This window comes from Crinia signifera, chromosome 5 (genome assembly GCF_055691185.1).
Source record: "Crinia signifera chromosome 5, ASM5569118v1, whole genome shotgun sequence".
In the NCBI taxonomy this organism is placed as follows: domain Eukaryota; kingdom Metazoa; phylum Chordata; class Amphibia; order Anura; family Myobatrachidae; genus Crinia; species Crinia signifera.
This window is the reverse complement of record NC_139221.1, coordinates 50,885,798-50,903,880: the sequence shown is the minus strand read 5'-3', so window position 1 is coordinate 50,903,880 and position 18,083 is coordinate 50,885,798. Positions and strand designations below refer to the sequence as shown.

Below are 18,083 nucleotides of genomic sequence, written 5' to 3'. Positions count from 1 at the left end.
GGATAATTACATTTAGATATTCAGGAAAGTTGAATATATTTTATTGGTGAAAAGACAACTACTGGTGGCGCTTTTTGGAAAAACACTTACTCTATACATGCTTATCTAACTTTCTTTTGGAGCTTTTTGGTGAAGGCTTCGTGTGTTTAGTACAGCTGCCACAGCATTTTGATTCTCTGCGCACAGAAAAACAGGACTTCCGTTATAACTAAATCCTTCTCACCTGGAATGAGTAAGACAAAGAAGAATGCCAACCGATGACATGGGTAAATATGGGTATCATCCTGCAGGCCACTGCCTTTCACACCAACGCGTTTCTGATGTATATATTATCCTTCCTCAGGGTGTGAAGGATATATGTGTTGACAGGGTTTTTATACCCTGTTCCCCAATCAGGGGGCAGAATCTTTAACTCATTACATATGTTAAAAAAAAAACTGGTAAGTACCAGGCTGAGTCTTATACAGACAATAAATTAATAATAAAAACTTAATGTGCCATAATGTATAAAATTTACAAAAATAGCAATCATTATATAAAATTCATAAACAAACACTTATAGAAATATATCACCTACGTATAAGTATAATAAATGATCTAGCAAATCCAGTTAGTATATTTGATCATTCTTTAATAGGTGCTGCATGAATTGCGCCTGTTTTCCCGCACTTTTCTGCCACCTCTTCCTGTTTTGTTATCACTTCCATTATACCAGCAGTTATCCTCCATCACTTCCGGTCAGTGGAACGCAAGCCGGAAGTGTTGGTGAAACGCAAGCCGCGATAAGCAGTATTGCGGACTTTTCACTGTCAGGAATGATCTTCAAAGTTCTTTATTGGGAGCAGATCAGTGGGGATAAAAAGAACAATAAATACAAGCATGAGTGGTGGCATTCTTAATGGAAATTTATACAATTCTAGGGGAGAAATATTTGTTATTTTAATTTATACAAAAACAATGGGAGTAATAAAAATACTCCTAATTTGTATTATATAACGGCATCAATTAAACATAAAAAAATAAAAAAACATAATAGAAGTTACAAGCTTTAAAAATCTAATAACCCAAACACAGAGAAGAAGTAAAAGATTACATTAGTATTCCACATCCGGCCATACCTGTTATGTATATACCTCCATTGTGGAGGAATATGAATCACTTTAGCTATTGCCGGCAAATGATCTGAAGTCAATTAATTGAAGTTTAGTTAAGTATTGCACCCAAAAAAAAACAACACAGTCGCTGGGTGATGCTGGCATTTTTAGCAGATATTGTACTGATTTGGGGTACACCAATGGGCCAAGAATAGCATCTCTCCTCTGGGAATGCAGCTGCCTAAATCTGTAACTCGTTTATACTGTCTAAAGATCATGGTAGCAATTAAAGACCTTAATAAAGAACTAAAGGGGTGGTTCCCCCTCTTCATCTCTTTAATTGGTGGCAAAAACATGATTAAGATGAGCACTTCTTTTGGTCATTAACTTATTTTACTAAAAATTATACAAGCACAATAAAGTTACCAGAACCCAAATCCATAAAAGCCATCATCAAACAGCTTAGTATGAACCCAAAGTAGTTGTGGAGAACCCCCCCCCCCCCCATATTAAACTAGCCCTTTTCATATATTTTAAAGTCATTAAAGAGAGCTTGTCAGTATTCAGATATTTCACTTGCAGTACATTGTCTAGTGCATGACGTCAGTGTAAGATAAGGGTTTTACTGTGATGCTTACGCTATAGAGAGAATATAGAAAATCAGGGCACGCTGTGTGCAAATGTATTGGCATTTTGTATATTATACTTTATGCTTCCACCCACCTCCTATTTGATACTCAGGAAGCAGGGAGGATGATGAAAGGCATTACAGTACAATCACTATTCAAAGTGACTGAAACAAAGTCATGGCAATTGCACTGTTTTTCTATATTTTCACCCAAGCAGAGAGAGTAGAGAATGGTGGTATTTTACTGTATTTTGCACTAAGCAGTATGTAAAGAACAAACTCGATCAAAACTGACAAGTTTTCTTAATTTAGACATACTGTACATTACATAAAATAATAAATATTTATAATATTGGCAATCATAGGCCGGATGTAAGGCATACTTACCTATGTTTAAAGTTGTCTCTCCGGGAGAAGCCCGGAGAGGCAACACGTCCAGGGTGCGGGGATGAGGTGGATGTCATTATGCTCTGCCCTCATAACACACAAAGCTGTGATTCGCAAGTCTTTGGATATGGGGCGGGATTTAAATGATGCAAACTTTTCCGCTAATCACGTCATTGTAACCCCGCCTCCTCTCCGCAGACCTACAAATAGGAATTTGAGTCAGCGGAGAAGGGGGGTTTGGGGGCTCTGGGAAGCAAATAGAAGACTTACCTACCTTCCCGGGGGGCCAGGAGGTGGACACAATTTTTGGGAGCCGTCTGGCCATTCTGGGAGAGTAGGCAAGTGTGATGTAGTGCCTGATTTAAACCTGATTGTTAATCTGAGAATTTGCAGTGGACTGCAAGGAGAAAGCTGCAGCCCAGGCAGAAAGATAGAATGCCCCTTGCTAAATTGCGAGAAAATTACGAATGGATCAGTAATTGCTGTCCACTTCCTTTCCAAACACAGGTCCCAAACCATCTAATATTTTTTGATGTGCAATCCCCCATCCACTCTACAGATTTGGCCTGTTTTCTTCAGATTCAGATGAATCTGACAGACCGATCTGACGAAAAAAGGTCAAATCTGAGCTCCCTCAGATCAGATGTGCGGCTGAGTCTCAGATCCATCTGAGATAAAAATCTTTGGTGCTGCACCAAAGATCCGTCTGATCTGAAGCTGTCAGGGGTTTATCATAGGTCTGATCAGATGTATCTGACGTGAATAGAGTGAGAAATTAGCCCAGGGTCAGATCAGATTCCTCGGAGAGTTCCAGGGAAATCTAAAGGGGTTTATAGCTTCAGATAGGTCTGCGTAGTGGATGGGGGCTTATCCTCCTGTGACTGAGACAGGCTGTAAGTGGTCACACCTGCAGGTTTTTTTTTTCAAAACCCCCCAGAATACATCGGAACTTTATGCATCAGGAAGCAACTGCAACCACATCCAAATAACCCTACTGTTATTTGACCATCCAAATAACCCCCGCTGTTATTTGACCATCTGTTAATCTGGCCTCTCTTTGGGCCAGATGTATCAGGCTTCAAAAAATAACAGCCAGCCAATCAACCCCTAACAGGCTGGGTTGAAAAAATACACCTGCGCAGGTATATGTAACCAATATCTCGGAATTCTATTATCATGTAGTGTTCAAGAATGGTTACTAACATTAGTCAGTGTTTTACTTAGCCAGTATTAACCCCTCCCTTATGCACCTGGGAAATGCTACTGAACTCATTTGAGCATCTACCACTATCTGTATGTATGTTGTTAGAGGCAGAAGGGAGCCCATATTAGGAGGAGATGTGGGTCCTGATATGCCACATGGAGTCGTCTGGGGTTGCTCCAAGGTAGGTAGCTCTTAGTTTGGATATATCAAGTAAGGAGCCATTATCATGTGGCTCCTTGCTGGTTAATCGTAGACCCAATTTAGGGTAACGGTGGGGTGCGGTGCTCCTGGACTGGATGGGCTGGGTGGCTTTAGTGCGGCATGCCCTTACATTCTATAAACACTTTTCCCTCACTAACACTATCTCTCTCCTATTTTAATTTCATTCATTTATCTCTCTCTTTATATATAGCTTCGGCTTCTTATCACTAATTATTAACACTTAGTATCTCACTGGCATGCCGCACTGGGCTTCCCAGCTTATGATAGTTTTTGGCGTGCCGCACCCTGCACCTAGATATAGCGCTAGGGACCCCCAATATACAGATAAGCCTTGACGCGGCTTGGGGGCATAGCATACACCTGCGCAGGTATATGTAACCAATATCTCTGAATTCTATTATCATGTAGTGTTCAAGATTGGTTACTAACATTACTCAGTGTGCTGAGGAAAAAATGTCTTGTTTTACTTTACCCAGTATTAACCCCTCCCTCATGCACCTGGGTAATGTTACTGAACTAATTGAGCATCTACCACTATCTGTATGTGGGTTTAAAAAATGACAGGTCGAAGCTGAATGGCTGGCTCTCCACTTTATCACTTTTTGAAGCTTGATACATCTGACCCTTTGGGAAAGATGTGTCAACACTTCTAAAGAATACCAGTGACAGTGTCGCTCACAGCAACCAGATTCTAGTGATTATTTATCTAGCACATTTTAAAAAATTATACCTGAAATATAGTTTTGCCGTATCCGGCATAAGGATTTTATTTAGGGAAATTATTTCTTAGTAATTTTACGATTTTTAGTCATCATCTATATAATAAGTTAAAGAGTCTGTGTGCGTGTGTGCGTGTCCGTCGCATTGCGGACACACCGTGGCACTCAGAGACACCAAATTCAGCAACAAGATACCTCTGGACCCGGTGGTGTGCACCTCGAAGCCGTTTTTGGGAAATTTCACTTAGAAATTTAAAAAACACCAAGTTGTAATTTTCCTTCATTGATGTTCTGGGGAAAAGATCGATGATCTGGGAAACCGTTTGCGAAGGAACAACTCCACACCTGATTTCATTGCTGTCATTGAGTATAAATGACACATTCTAACATTATGGTGAAGGCGTTAAACAATTAGGAAATAATTGAGGATATACATAGACCACACAACACACACACACATACACATTGTACATGCACACACACAGTCCACCACATACGCACACATAGCACACAACACACACATTTATACGTAGAGCACCTCACACACTTACACATTGGACAGATACACTTACACATTGGACAGATACACACACACACACCCACAACACACCACATGCAGTACAATACAAATCCATACACACTACAACACACACTCAAAAACAGTACAACAAACACACAGTACACACACACTTAAACATTGCCAGGATACGCAAAGCACACTACACACACATATATACGTAGCACACATCACAAACTTACACATTCGGCAGATACACACAGCACAACACTCACAGTACAACACACACCCACATTCACTACAACACACACCCAAAAACAGTACAATACACAAAACACACACTTAAACATTGCACAGATACACACAGCACACTACACACACAGATTTATACATAGCACACCTTACGCACTTAAACATAGGACAGATACACACAACACACACACATAACATACCTCTAACAGCACAACACACACCCACATTCACCACACACACCCAACAAACAGTACGACACACACAAAACACACACTTAAACATTGCACAGATACACAAAGACACAACACACACATACTGTATATATGTAGCACACCTCACACACTTATGCATTGGACAGATACATACAATACAACACACACAACCACATACACTACAACACACACACAAAAACAGTACAACACACACAAACACACAGAACACATAAAAAATAATTTGCCGTTTATTTAACCGTCTGTACCGGCAAATAAAAACTGTACCTAATGTACCGTTTCTACTTTGTTCCCCATATCCGTCTCTCCAGTCCTCCAGCCTGTCAATGCGCTCCCCGGCCAGTTACACTGAGAAACCTTTGTCCTGGCCAATGCACCCATTGATCAATACAAAGTGGGTACACTGCACTCACCCTCTTAGTCAGTTGGATATCAGGCACTGCTCTGCCTTAAGGGTTTCCCAGACTCTTTTGGTTCATAGATAATGTTTGGTCGATGGGCATGAGCGCTGCATGCATTTGTTTGAATGTTATGAGTGTAAGAAGTTGAAGAATAAGACTGAGATGAAGATTTGTCACGTTATAGTGTACAATTTACTCAATAAATCGTGAAAAAATATGTGTACATAGAAGTACAGTACAATCAAGAAATGAAAGTGGGATTAAAAAATAAATTCTGATTCAAACTGATAATTGTTTGGATGGCGGTTGCGAAACAAATCTATAGGTGGAGGGGGTATGGATATTGTGGGCATAATTGGTGTTTGGTACACCTACAGGGGGTCCCCAGTTGATGAGAAATTCTCACTACTGTGTCACCGTAGGGAGATTTCCAATTGGGGTTCAGGTGGTCTTTTAGGGACCCCTTTACAATCCCGTTGGTCTCTTCTCCTGGAGCCTACGGTCTCCCTCAGTGATTGACTATCATTAAGGGAGACTGTAAGCTCAAGGAGAAGAGACCTACAGGATTGTAAAGGGTCCCTAAAAGACCACCTGGACCCCAATTGGGAATCCCAACATGGTGACACTGTGACCGTGACACTGTAGTGAAAATCCCATCAATTGAGGGCCCCCAGTAGGTGTAACAAACACCAATTATGCCCACAATATCCATACCCTCACCTATAGATTTGTTTCACAACCCACCCCATCCAAACAATTACCAGTTTGAATCAGAACTTATTTTTTAATCCTACTTTCATTTCTTGATTGTACTTCTATGTACACTTACATTTTTTTCACGATTTATTGAGTAAATTGTACACTTTGTAACATGGCAATTATTTTTCTCAGTCTTATTCTTCAACTACTTAAACTCCAAACCTTATCAATGCATCTATTGATGATTGTGATGGCTGGATCAGTGGATTGGCCCAGCGGGTGTAGGGAAGAATTTGGCCCTTTGCACCCATTCCCAGTGGTGCATTACAGTGGTGCGGATAGTGTGCGTCGCGTCATGACATCATGTGGCCAGGCCCGCGGACCTGCTCCCACACTCAGGGGCTGCCCCACTGTTTGGTAGAGATGCTCGGTGCATGTGCTTTACAGATCCCCAGACCTCAGAGACTGCTGCAGGCAGGTTCGGTGAGGGGAGTGGCAGTGACAGGGAGCAGTGAATTTTTTATTAATTATGGCGCGGTAAGTAACGCCCACCCCGGACCCCATGCACTCAGCGCCTGTAATTACACACCCTAGAAACTGTACCATTGAAAGTATAGAAATTGAGGTGTGGACATGTCCTTTTCTGATTTTGTACCGATTTCTGACCCTCAGATGTTGGAGGATATGTCATACAGTAGGTGCTAAATCTCAGGAGTGGATGTGGAATTCATCAACACATACAAGTTTTCAACTCAGGAGCGTTGTGTTTCAAACAACAACACCACACCTGATTTCATTGCCATCATTGAGTATCAATGCAAACACATTCTAACATTATGGTGGAATCTATAACAAATTACAATCTTAGGTCTTTGGCACAGCATACTGTAAGATGACATTTTTCAACAATTTTGGAAATAAAGAAACCCCAAGGTTTTCCCGGGCAACGCCGGGCGGGTCAGCTAGTGTAATATAAATTACGTATGTATAACTAAGACAGAACAGGATGTCCCGTACCCTACAATCATGGATGAATCGAACATACTCTCTGCCACCCTTTATTTTCTTTCTCTTATGCCGCAATTTCTGGTGGCGGGGTCTCAGTTTTTACAAGATTTTCTTTATACCTAATGAAATTGTTAATTATCATTATATTATTTTCTTAAAATAATGCAGTTAAACGATTGCAGCTGTCTTGCTTAAATGTACTGTTTACTCAGATCATATTTCTTTCGAGTATTATGTCGGTGAATAAACAAAATGATTCTACATACCACAAGAAACTTTAATTATCTCATTCTATTATCCATAATCTACAGCTATGGCGTATTCGGTGTACCTGCCAAGAAGCCAATGACACAAGTGAATGTTATCTTATTTTTGACCTTGCTATTTGTTCACATGTCCAATATATATGACGCAATCAGCCTTATTGTTCCCTGTGACCTATTTGAAGAGATCTACTAAACAATGCTCACCACATACTGAACTGCACTTTCTCTTCTCCTGATGGAGGTCTGAATCACACAGTCCCGCCATGCTTACAATTGCTCCTTTAAAGTCCATTTAAAAAGGTATTTAACAAAAGCACAACAGCTAACTAAATATAACCACCAATTGCTGTTCCACGTGCGTAAATGTCATATGTGACACATGGCTGCAACACTTTGGATTAATCACTGGTTGATAACTGAGTCATATGTTAGATTTTGATGGTTTAGTAAAACATTTCTATAAATCCATCAGGTGAAAATCGTGAATTAAACAGGTATGTACTTATATCATAACTGTCATTGCCCTTTCCATTATTGCCCTCTGGTCATATGATGAATACTAATAGAAAATATCACTGATGCATCTCATTTTCATGATCTAAACTTCAAAATGCAAAGTTTTAGATAAAATTGTTACAGTAAAATGTATTATTTACTTTAATATTACTTCAGATGTCTGTTAAAAAAGATGGATCTTACAGTAAGAGCATACTTGCCTACTTTTGGGAGATTATAGCTGATAATAGAATTTTGCAAGGCGCCCCATTGAGGGGGCATGTCATGCTCCACTTAAAGGGCGTGTCTAGGTCCATATATGGAGAGATTGTGAAAGAGATTGTGAACGTGGCACCTAGAAGCGTGGGTGTGTACTGCTACATCTGAGAGGAATCTTTCAAAATGACTTACAGTATATACAAATGTAGATGAGCCCCAAAGCAGTTAGTAAGAGCTACTATACTTGGTAAAGTGCTGGGAAATGGTGCTGATGATTCAATGTAAATGTATCTATCTCTCATTCCTTTTTTTCCCAAAAAAATATAACAGTGTAATGTGGGCTAGGTGACATGAGGGAGATTGCTAGACTAATAAGGGTGAGAGGGAGATTGCTGCTATTTCAGGGAGTCTCCTGCAGAATGCAGGAGGGTAGGCAACTATGAGTAAGAGCTACGTACTCTGGTGGGGGCTGCATTACCCCTTACCATGTTTCTACAGCTGGCTGTTGTTTATTATGGCAGATCCACTCTGGTGTCCTGGTGTACCGGCCCACTGCCCTCTTTTGAACCTTTGCTAGTGCTCCTGACCTCTACTCATGACTATGCTACTGACCCCTGGCTATCTCACCGTTATTGAATTTTGCTTGTGACCCATGCATATCTGACCAATGTCCAGTCTCCTGATTTGAAATATAACTCCTGATTTTGCCATATAACCGCCCAGCTATTCTTTTCTGAAAGCGGAATAGGTGTGTGTGTGTATGAGGGGGTTTACTAGATGGCCAAAACCTACAGGTGCCTGACAACAAAGCCTACAGTATACCATCTTAAAGAGTTTTCCATGCTAGCAGCCATTTCTACAGTATTTTGAGCTTGATAGTGACCCTAAAAATGTTGTGGCCTTTCGAACTAATGTGCTATATTTTTTTAATTCTTTCAAGGAAACTTTTATTCAAGGAAAGACCAATTATATCTTTATTGTCTGACCATGTGCATCAAGTATGTAGCAATCTATTATTACTTGACTGATTGATTGATTGATTGATTGATTGATTAACCTGACATTTATTAGTCTCTAATTATGCCAGGGATCTTTTACCACAAGGCATTATGTTAACCAATTTTTAAACATGGCTTCTGAACTAATTTGAATATTAGACATTGGTAGCTACCATTTGACAGGCTTAACAATATAATAAGGACATACTTTTCGATAGTTATTTACCCTCTTCTCTAGAAGATTGGCTCTCTTTGTGCCCCACGGTATATCCGATCTGTGGCATGGATTTTGGAAAGACATTTTGCTTGGTGCTCCAGATATACTTCAGGGACCTATTTTGTCAAGTGCCTCAGTTCCCTTATCCCTTTCGGAAGAACCGATACAGTTGGATCATTGTAAATTGTCTACACAGGAAGGGGACAACTGTTTAAGAAATAACTTGTGTGTCTACTGAGGGAATTGGGGGCACATGGTGACAGTATGTTTTCACAATTGAAGTAACTCCAAAGCCTAGGTTTTTATGGAAATGTTATTCTATGTTCCTTAATTTGCTCTCTCTAAATGATTCACCTCAGTTTACTGTGTGGCTATTTCTTTTTTTCTAGGGCTGCATGGAATTGTAATTATGTCTCTTTAACCTAGAAGCTTAGAATCCATACTACCCTCCTATATACCTTCTGGGAATTGATGGAAGCAAGGTTTCCCAAAGCTCCGTCTTCCTCAAAACCCAACCTTTCGAAATACAAAGTGGAGCCCTCCATTAGGAGCAAATAGTCTCCAGCTACATTTTATATTGGAAGACCGGACAGATTTTAGCATGGTGCCCCACACGTCACTGCGAGTGTCTAAAGAAAGTTAAAACATGCGACTCCACTATGATTTCTGTATCAGAAACAAAATTAACAACATCTGGGGGTCCATGACCACCAAGGAGGGGGGAAGAGAACCTTGAAATGCAGTGAGCCCGCAAGGGGCCTTGTTGTGCTTATCTGCTGCTGGCATTTTGCTGATTGGGATCCTGACAGTCAATATCACAGCCGGTGGTAAAGCGTGCCCAACACATATCCTGATTATGACCCACTGAGTACAGGGTATATATTACTGGCAAATAAATATATAACTGCATATAACTGGGGGTTCTGGCGGCACTCAGAGACGGTCACAAGTTTTTTCGCAAAGTGACACTTTAATCAATTAAAGTGTCACTTTGCAAAAAAAACTTGTGACCGTCTCTGAGTGCCGCCAGAACCGCCAGTTATATATATATATATATATATATAGAGAGAGAGAGAGAGAGAGAGAAAGAGAGAGAGAGATAGAGAGAGAAAGAAAGTGTAGAGGTGCGCTGATGGCAGTTTCACCAAAACTGTATATATGCACACATATAAAGCAGTAAAACGTTTTTATTTCATACAATAAAAGGTATATAAAATATGTATTTCATACAGATGTTCGCATCATAAATTTGATTTGAGATACCACTTCCGAGAGACACTACGCATTTCGTCCCATAGGGACTTCCTCAGGGGTAACAAGGTATCAAAACATGTATTCTATAACGAATGGTAGGAGTACCAGAGTTGGATCAAACACCCTAGAAACGGGTGTAGGCTGGCAGGATATCAAAAATTCAGGATGGATATATAAACTAACCGAATGATGTCTTCACCAGATTTAAATTCAAGGGGAGTACTGTGTATCTCATCAGTCAGAGAGTGAAATATATATATATATATATTGTTGGGCAGAGGTGCAAGTAAAGTAAACATTGCTGGCCTATGCCAGAAATGTATATGTTACCGGCATATAAAAAAAAATATTGGTGAGCAGTGGTGCCAGTAATATATACATTGCTGGCCTGTGCCAGCAATGTATATATTACTGGCTACTATAAAAACATTGGTGGGGAGTGGTGCCAGTAATATATACATTGCTGGCCTGTGCCATATTATATTGTATATTCATTAGTGGGCAGTGGTGCCAGTAATAAATACATTTCTGATGGTTGATGGTCATCCCTAGGTGCCATCTGGATGATCAATGTGGAGCAGTGGGATAGAGCAGGGTGGGACCGCTGGGCTGAAGACGTTTCTTTCAGCCATCATCGCACAGCTCCATACACACTAGCAGTCCATCACTGGGGCACACACCCTAGTGATTTACAACGCAAAATCACTCAAAACGTCCGTTTGGGCAATTTTGCACTGAAAATCTCCCAATATGTAAGTGCTGAACCTTGTTTTTGTCTTCTTCCATTAAAACACTGGTTACACTCAACTGGCTACAGTCATTAAATTAGATTTCTTGAAAGGATTCTAAATCACTTATTGCATTTAATTATAGATCTGTGAGAAAGTTTGTATAAGTACCTGTGGTCTAAAGCTCTGTATATGAGCATTTGGTGCACTTAAATTCCTACTATATTTATTCCTATTTAAACTGGCCCAGTTATGTGCCTGCAATTAAGAAACATGAGTTGTTAAATAACACGTATAAAGAGAGTTAAAACCAGCACTTACATCAATGCATAAAGTAATTATATTTACAAATGGCTAGGCACAACCCTACATTTGCCATCAAGCTATCTAGGTTTGGTATAAATGGAAAAACAAACATACAGTATAAAACTTTTGACAGTTATTTGGGAAGCATTGATGTACTTTCAACAATCATTAGCATTCCTTATTATGATGACTAGCAATAAAACATATGACACAGGAACAGATGGTAAGCCTGGTGAAAATGAATTGGCTTTGGGTAACTAACAACATAAGGCAAACAAAAAAAATAATTTGTTTACGAGAATGCAATTTGATTTGATCGTAGAAATTATACAGTATATAAAGAAAACCACATCCTAAAAAGGCAGTGCAGGTACTGAAAAGGAAGATTTTGATGGTTCAGTGAGGGGAGAAAACAAATGAAAATTCTACCAAACTACTTAACACAGATCAGCGGGGGTGCAAGACGATTAGTATATATCTGGCAAATTTTTATCTATGCATTAGAGACATGCGTCAACCCCTGTGTGTTGGTTCTGGATCTGTATTCGTTTTGTGTTTTGAATTTGGTTCCAATTTGAAAAACCACTCTGAAAAGTTTAGTTATTGTTTTTGGATAATTAATTTTGGTACTTGTTTCTTAGTACGTCCACAATCGCGGGCATCGTGTACCTTAAAGTTAAGGTACACGATGCCCGCGATGGACCCGGTTTCCTTTGAAATCAGGTCCATTTTGCCGGCAAAGGCAAAATCGCGGGCATCGTGTCGGTCGCGGCCATTAACATTGCCCCCGACGCGACCGACGCGATGCCCGCGATTTTGCCATAGGCTTCAATGTTAAAATATTTTTTAACATTGAAATCAGGAGCATCACGTCGGTCTTGTGCCATTATAATGGCACAAGATGAGATGGACTTCATTAAGTCCATCTCACATAGGAAACAATGTGAAATGGGCCAATATGACCCATTTCACATTGTATATGGCCCCGTCGTCACCCCACGATTGACGCGAACCCGAAGCGCGGCGAGCGCAGCGAGCCCGCGAGGGGCGGCGGTGCGCGTCCTCCGACCTTTTCATTCCACTACTATCTACGTCGGCGTGGAGTTGAGAATATAAACTGTGGCGAGCGCAGCGAGCCACCGAGCCCGAATCGTGGCGAGCGGACGCGTATACCTGTGAAGTAATACGCGTCCCCTCGCGGGGCTCGCTGCGCTCGCCACGCTTCGGGCTCGGAGGCTCGCTGCGCTCGCCACACTTTATATTCTCAACTCCACGCCGACGTGTATAGTAGGGGAATGAAAAGGCCGGAGGACGCGCACCATCGCCCCTCGCAGGCTCGCTGCGCTCGTCACGCTTCGGGTTCACGTCAATCGTGGGGTGGCATTGAGGGTGTCAAATTGGGGGTGTAGGGAATATTTTACATTGAATCCAATGTAAAATCGGGTCCCAGGGACCCTATTCACATTTTATTCAATCAAAAAATCGCGTCGGTCGCATCGCATGCAATTTGGACGCATGCGATTTGGTCGCATGCGATGCGACCGACGCAAATTTTCCGACACGACCACCCCGATGGAAATCGGTGTAGCCGTGCTAGGAAACAAGTACCTTAATTTTTTAAATGCTAAAATGAGCTACAATTTAAGTAATTTAAGACTCTTTTTGTTCCTACAGTTTTATTAAACAACTAACATTCATTTTTATTAATTTCCAGTCAATTTCTTTTACCACCTGATTACTCATAATATTGTTTTCACCAACATTGACCAAAAGCTGCAACCAGCTGGCTGGTTATTAAGTGACAGAGCAGGGGCACAAATGCACAGCAGTTTATAGCACCTCTATGAAACAATGCCACACACCAGTGTCAGAAAATAAAAGTGGCAAACGATGGAAATGTCATTGGGCCCTCCTACTCACTCTCATGTTGGATATTAAAAAGAACATGCAAAGTTTAACAATCTAAGTACTTCAGCAATAGGGAGTGTCAATTTTGTGACTGAAGTGCTTGGTTTGTTTGGGCCCCCACAAAACAACCTACCAATGGGCTTTAGGCTGCTAACAGTATCTTTAATACTCTCTACAGTTGGAAGATGTCATTCTCATACTCACCATTGTTAACATAATATTAAGTTATCCCCGCTGAAATCCGCCATTACAGGATCGGTAAAACTCTTCCTCATGGAATTTGTAGTTCATTTTTTTGAGCAGCAACGTATCCACCTTGCTATGCCAATGATGCTGCTGAATGCTGAAAATGTTCCAAAATATTTGGGCCACAGACAGCATTCTCGTGTCATTTAAAAAAAATGTGTACACCACCAAATTGATCAGGCATGCAATATATGAAATATACCAAAATTACCCAGTTGTTATGCTTTCACAATATCACTGGTGTTATCAGAAATAACATATTCTGAGTCTATGGAGGTTATTCTGATCGTAGCGGCCAAACGTGCGTACGTTCGCTATTAACGTACGCTATCCGTACGCGGCCGTTGGGGTTAAGTCCACCCACAAATCAGCCGCATACGTACGGCCAGAAACAACGTCGAAGGGGAGTGGCGTACAATTGAGCGTACGCCACCATTTACGGACGTCTCTCGTCCGTCTTCCCACCGACTTCTTGCGGCTATCTGAGCGTACGCCAGCTTGCACGGATGGGTCCCTATTGTTTTCACTAGAAAACTCAGCTTATGTCACCGCTCGTGAGAGTGAGCGTACGTCCGTGTACGCTGGCATACCCTTTACATTTATGGACCTGCAAATCTTGCCTTTCAACTATAATTATGAAAATTAATTAAGTGATTGAATTAATTAATGTGCAAAATAGTGGGCATGGGCTTAAAACATTGCTGAAACATCCTTTGTAGGTGTTAGATGTGGTTTATGTTATTGTATCATAAATACAAAACCTATGTTTGTATTAGAGTGAACACGTTGACACATGTCGACTTGTGTAGATTGAGTGTGCTACTGTGTAAAGTCTATGAAAGCACGTAGTGAATGTGTCTAACTGTTTAACAAATACCTACCTTAGCATATATAAGCAGGTCTTAAAAAGATTCTTACCTTAAATTAAACAAACCTTTAAATGTAGAGAAGTATAGAAAGATAAGCTTCCAATGTGTTTGAGTGCTGTGTGTGGCTTGCAGGTAGTGAAATCATGGTTTGGACTTAATAGACTGCAGCATTGCTTATTACATTCAGGTGTATGTGTTTGAATAGTAATCAGCGTAAATTTGCAAACCCAGGCGCACGCAGGCATGCGGTATCTGTAGGGGTGGTCTGAGCTGGCGTTTGGCGGCCGCCTGTTTTGTGTCCGAAATGAACGGTGCTTTGTCCCCAGCCTAAAAATCTACTCCGCTTCACGCTGTAATAAAAGCTTAGATCTGTCCCCTCCTCTAATAGACGGAGGGACATGATCAATAATGTGATGTTTGAACGCTGTGGGGGAGTGTCCCATCATTGCGTAGTGTCTCGCAACTGGCTGTTCACTTGTCCCTTTAAGGACAGCTGTGCGGATTGCCATGCGATGCTGGGCCATACGAGTTTTGAACTGACAGTCAGTCTTGCCTATGTAATACTTGCCGCAAGGACAAACTATTACATAGACAACGAACATGGTGGAACAAGTCAGTCTGAATTTGATGGGAAAAGTGACATTACTGTGGGGGTGTTTAATGTTATCCCCAACCCACATGTAGCTGCATGTCACACAGCCTGTGCATTTGACACATCCCAATTTGGGACTACCAAAGAAGGACGTGTTACTTTGTTTTGTAAAGTTGGTGATATCACTGTGTACCAAAAGGTCACGTAGGTTTTTACCTCTAGAGTAGCTGGTAACTAGTTTTTTATTGCGCAGGCTGGGCAATTCTTTGTCAGTGGTGACAATGGGCCAGTATGTCCTGACCGCAGTATTAGCTTTCGAACTAGCTGTGTTATATCTATTTGGCCAAAAGATCCTGTCAGCTGAGGTTTTACGTGATTTACGTTTAAGAGTTTTACTTCTAGGGAGAGCTAGAACACGTTTCTTGGTGAGTATATGTTGATCATAGTCATAACCTCTCTCAAGAAATTTATGAACCATCTGGTCCAGTTGAATATGTAAATCCTCATCACTACTGTAGATTCTACGAACCCGCAGCATCTGGGAATACGGTAACCCCTTAGTGACTGAGGCGGGATGAAAACTACCTGGGGATAACAACATATTTCTATCCGTGGTTTGGTGAATAAAGATGTTTTAAGCTGACCATCAACAAGACTAATGCGCACATACAAGAAGTCAATCTGACTAAATGAGTGTGTGCATGTCAACTTGACGGGACTGTCACTTTGATTCTGTCGGTCAATAAGGTTATTGAGGGCCGACACGGATCCGTTCCACAACAGTATCATGTCATCTATATATCTCGCATAATAAAATACATTATTAGAGATAACCGGGTCTGAGAAGAAAATATTGTTTTCAACCACCATCATGAAGGCATTCGCGTACGATGGGGCCACGGAGGACCCCATCGCACAGCCTGATCGCTGTAAAAAGAATTGGCCATTAAAGAAAAAATAGTTTTTAGTTAAAACTAGCTCCAATAAATCACAAAAAAAAAACACATCGGGACCAAGATATTTAGGGCTGTTAGAAATCAGGCGTTTGGTTGCAGCTATACCCTGGGTATGGGGTATGCAAGTATAGAGTGATATTACATCTATACTACATAACACACAGCCAGATGGAATGTCACCTAAACCATCCAAGGCAAGTAATAGTGCAGTGGTGTCCTGCAAATAAAATTTTGACTCCTGAATGACCGGCTGGAGGTAGATGTCCAGATAGGCCGACACTGGTTGAAAGATGGACCCCCTGGCAGAGATGATGGGTTTGCCAGGGGGATTGACCAAACTTTTATGTATTTTAGGGAGGGTATACAAAAGTGGCCTCCGAGGAAAATCACAAGTGAGAATTTTTTGGATACGGTTGGAAATAACACCAGTGTCGGCAGCAGTGGACAAATACACATCCAACTCCTTTTTAAAAGAGTTGGTGGGATCAGTATTTAACAACTGGTAAGTAGAAATATCAGCTATCTGGCGCTCGATCTCTGATCTATACGCCACCACATCTTGAATAATAATCGAGCCGCCTTTGTCAGCGGCTAGAATAACGATGTCTGCTGCTAAGTGATTTTAATGCATGATATTCATCTTTGTTCAAGTTAGAATGTCTCATGGTGGCTGCCTCCTCCAAGGGATTAATAGATGCGTCAACCAACCGTACAAACGACTTAATGGAGGCATTGAAGGATTGAGGATCAAAGTTAGATTTAGGGGCCAGTTTATAGAGTTCCGATGGTAAAGGGTCCGCAATAGCTGGACAGTCTTTTTTGCCAAAGTGTTCTTGCAATTTAAGTTGGCGGTGCAGTTTAAAAGTTTCTACTTTCCAGGTGAACGGGTCAAACCGGGTGGTCGGGACAAAACTCAGACCTTTATGTAGCAACGATTCCTCACTAGCGTTCAGAGGGGTGGAAGATAGGTTGAAGATCACATCTTGTTGCTGGGCGGCTTTCGAGCTGCCGTTGCCCCTCCACTGCCCCCCTCTGCGACAGGGTCCCCGTCTCCGGCTCGCTGTGCTCGGGTGCGCACCGCTAAAGGGATAAACTGTTTTCTAGAATTACCCCTAGAGCATCCTCTGCCCCAAGTCTCATATTCACTGGCAGAGTTGGCAGAGTCATTGGATGAACCAGAATATGCCCCACGACCACCTCTACGGCGATTATAACCTTTATTTTGCTGTCGTGAGTATCCAGAGTATCGTGAGTATAAATGTTTTGTGTCTCATAGTCCTGATTAACTTTGGCAAATTTTTCTTTTTTATATTTAATCAGGTCACGTTTATAGTTTTCCAATTGAAGATGTAATTTGTCTAGCCATTTCTCCGATGTATCGGTCTGGAGTATGGCCATCTGGGTGGAATCAAAGGCTGCCACTTTTTCTTTGGTGAGATTTAATTCTCGGGTGGACTCCTCCACTACTAGTAATACAAGATCAAACGAGCATTTGTTTAAAATGGCGCACCACTTTTTACAAAAAGCTACGTTATGGCGACCAATTGTGGGGATATTGGATACGCGAAAACCGCGTGGTATCTTCCTGTCTGTATAATATTCAGAAAGGGTAGCTGCATGGTAGTAAAAGTCCAGTTCACATTTTTTTAACCTCAGCAATTCATGATA

The 18,083-nt window shown here is 41.2% G+C and overlaps 1 long non-coding RNA gene across 2 annotated transcripts in view; it reads right to left on the bottom strand.

The window, feature by feature from the left end:
- Positions 1-614: 614 nt before the first annotated feature.
- The window catches only part of LOC146079443 (uncharacterized), a 44,044-nt gene continuing 26,575 nt past the window's right edge, over positions 615-18,083 (bottom strand). For both annotated transcript variants that reach the window (XR_014474532.1, XR_014474533.1), the window contains exon 3: positions 615-830. This is a non-coding gene — a long non-coding RNA (uncharacterized LOC146079443). The remainder of the gene's footprint in view (positions 831-18,083) is intronic.